The 3,494-nt window shown below is 33.8% G+C and overlaps 1 non-coding gene across 1 annotated transcript; it reads left to right on the plus strand.

Annotated features, from left to right (window-relative positions):
* The first annotated feature begins 3,030 nt into the window (after nucleotides 1-3,030).
* On the plus strand, nucleotides 3,031-3,227 carry LOC139318960 (U2 spliceosomal RNA). The gene has a single exon (XR_011600602.1). It is a non-coding gene; the product is annotated as a U2 spliceosomal RNA (small nuclear RNA).
* The last annotated feature ends 267 nt before the right edge of the window (nucleotides 3,228-3,494 follow it).

A 3,494-nucleotide genomic window follows, 5' to 3' on the forward strand; every position in this document is an offset into this window, starting at 1 on the left:
ACAGTTCCTAGGTCCTTGGTTAGGACTCGAGCTGCTGAGCTATTAACCAGCCTCAAAGGCTGTGAATCTCACTAAAGATTAAATAATAATAATAATAATAATAATAATAATAATAATAATAATAATAATAATAGACAGTTTTTCCCCGTAATGCCATCACTCTGCTTAACAACTAATTCCCACAACACTGTCAAATAATTTACTAAGACTGTATTACTATTATTCTTCTCTTCCTTACTAATATCTATCTCTCCCCACTTATTACTATAACCATGTTGCTTGTATCTTTAAATTATATTGTTTTTATTTGTGTCCTAGTATGATTTGATAGCTTATTAGTAACCTTGACTATCACTAAGTGTTGTATCTTTTTATTCTTGATGAATGTATTTTATTCTCCTTATGTACACTGAGAGCATATGCACCAGAGACAAATTCCTTGTGTGTCCAATCACACTTGGCCAATAAAGAATTCTATTCTATTCTATTCTATTCTATTCTATTCTATTCTATTCTATTCTATTCTATTCTATTCTATTCTATTCTATTCTATTCATATATGTAGTGTGTGTGTGTGTGTGTGTGTGTGTGTCCGTCCAGCTTAAGGAGCCATAGGTAGTAGACATCTAGAAACTTTTCCTTTATTATTTTACCTAGAGGCTAATTAGATTAGGGTTGAAAAGAAAACTAAATAAACTTGTTTACTTAAAAAAATATTTTGCTTTAATATACAAAGTGTAGGAGGGAAAGGGAGAGGGGGAGGGGGAGGGAGTAAAAATTTGGGGAAGCAGAAAAACAGGTAAAAGAAGAATTAGATTAGATTTGAAATTAGATTAGGGTTGAAAAGAAAACTAAATTTGTTTATTTAAAAAAATTCTTTTGCTTTAATATACAAAGTGTGGGAGGGAAAGAGAGAGGGAGAGGGAAAAAGTGAGAGTAAACATTTGGGGAAGCAGAAAAACAGGTAAAAGAGGAATTAGATTAGATTTGAAATTAGATTAGGGTTGAAAAGAAAACTAAATTTGTTTATTTAAAAAAATTCTTTTGCTTTAATATACAAAGTGTGGGAGGGAAAGAGAGAGGGAGAGGGAAAAAGTGAGAGTAAAAATTTGAGGAAGCAGAAAAACAGAAAAAACAGAAAAAAACAAAAACAGATTATGTTACATGTTGCATAGGAAATCATTCCGTGTAATTTTTAAAAACATCACTCGACTTAATGATTTAAAAATCATTCTTGACTCGAATGATATTGACTTGTTTTCCCATTACACTAGTAGAGAGCTAGTTCAGGAACACAAAGCAAACATATACAGTATAGCTGTAATTCAGCATAGCAATCTGGAATTGTACTATCTTTCCAACAAGGAATAGCAATCTTTTTACTGCATCCCATGTTTTATGCTCTTCATAAAGTAGTAAATTCCAAGTTTGGTGTAGATAATTCAAAAGTTTAAATCATATTATCTTTGAAATATGTATTGAGTTTTATATCACCTTATGGATATTAAACCAAAATCATTCAATGGTGAGAATAGCCTATATTGTATAAATGTGTCCTCAATCATTTTATACTTCCAACAAAATGACATAGACTGCAAACCCTTTAAACATTTGGGATTCGCAGCACATGTAAAAAGCATTATTTTGCTGACTGTTCAGTGCAAGTGCAGGACACTTTTTCATATGATATGAGCTTGTCACACTATTTATTAGATGTAAAATTACTTTTGCTTCATATCCACATGTTTACAAAGTTTTAAAGATCATCAACAACATACTTAACATTCTTTAAGATCCCCAGTTGTTAATTTAATAAAAGATGTTCCAACTTTTCTCTCCAGAGTTCTTGAAAATAGTAATAACTACCTTGGTGATTCTGTTTAATTATTGATTAAAAAATACTGTAGACTTATAATTCTTCAAAGCATATTCTAACACTGATAGTAATTTTGAAGTTTTAGATGCCCTGAAGGCATTTAGATCAAACTTTGAAATCAATTGACTAAACTGCCATTTTGCAGTTTTAGGCAGTCCAAATTCTTCTTGCAAGAATTCAGATAGCTTAACTGAATAGCAATAACTTGAGATAAAACTGTTAACCATTAATGTGCCCAGAACTTCTCTCTCCCCTATTTATTTGTAATTTTTAAAGATGCAAGATTTATTTTGTGTATAATGATAGAAATTATACTTGCATCCCGACATCTACATGTGACTTGCAGCATTTAATGGAGTATATTTAATGCAGGGCCCTGTTTCTCAGCTATAGGGACAATTATTATGATAATTTTCTCAGCTGATGTTTGTATTTTTATAGTGTTTTAAATTGTTTTAGAAATATTCACCACCCCAAGTCATTGGATTGAGATGGCTGGTTTTAGAAATTGATTGATTGATTGATTGATGATTATGGTTTGTTGCAGAATCAGCCAGATGTTTAATTGGATTTGGCATTTTTGTCTAACTCCAGAATCCTTCCCGAGGAGCTAGATAGTTCAGTGTTGTTTGATGGTGTTAAAGACATCATCACAGGACGTCAGTTATTCCAAGTAAGTCTGCCTTTAAGAATTAAGAAAATTAAGAATGATTTTGTAAATGCTGAAGGATGTCTATGGAGATTCTCAGTCATCCAAGTCCTGGTTGTCCCAAAGGTGCTTTTTCAAAAGGCAACTGGACCAGTGGTGGGTTTCAAAATTTTTTACTACCGGCTCTGTGGGTGTGGCTTGGTGGGCATGGCAGGGGAAGATACTCTAAAATCTCCATTCCCACCCAGGGGAAGGATACTGCAAAATCCCCATTTCCTCCCGATCAGCTGGGACTCGGGAGGCAGAGAATAGATGGGGTGGGGCCAGTCAGAATTTTTACTACCGGTTCGCCGAACTACTCAAAATTTCCGCTACCAGTTCTCCAGAACTGGTCAGAACCTGCTGAAACCCATCTCTGAACTGGACCTTATTTTTTCCTTGAAGACATTTCGCTTCTCATCCAAGAAGCTTCTTCAGTTCTTGGGTGATCTGAAAATAGACGATTTTCGCTTCTCGGCCTTTTGGCTAAGATCAAGTGTAGTATCAGTTCTTGGGTGAAAAGTGAAACATTTTCAAGGAAAAAGAAGGTCTAGCTAACTTTTGAAAAAGCACCTTTGGGTTAATGCTGATGGGATTTGAGTGGAGCTCCAGATGTTTTGGAATTGTACCTAAGGCACTTAGTGGTATTGATATTACCTTTTCTTTCTTTTCCTTACAATTGTTCTTCTTGTATTTTCAGATTTTTGCATTTTGCAATTTTCTCCAGTTCTTTCTCTTTTATTCTGCTGTCTCCAGCTATTGCAATATCCATTTTCCAGACTGTTTTGTTTATCAAGAATAATTGCATTAAAAATAATTAGTGGAACTAAGACCTGATTGTGGGAGCTGAGTCTGAAAAGTCAAACTACCTGCTCCAAAATAATTTTGATGGATGCCTTAGTTTTTAACAATTGTAGAATGTCTCTCTTG

The sequence above is a fragment of the Pituophis catenifer genome, unplaced genomic scaffold, assembly GCF_029215685.1.
Source record: "Pituophis catenifer annectens isolate HBS135680 unplaced genomic scaffold, rPitCat1.0.hap2 SCAF_6, whole genome shotgun sequence".
In the NCBI taxonomy this organism is placed as follows: Eukaryota; Metazoa; Chordata; class Lepidosauria; order Squamata; family Colubridae; genus Pituophis; species Pituophis catenifer.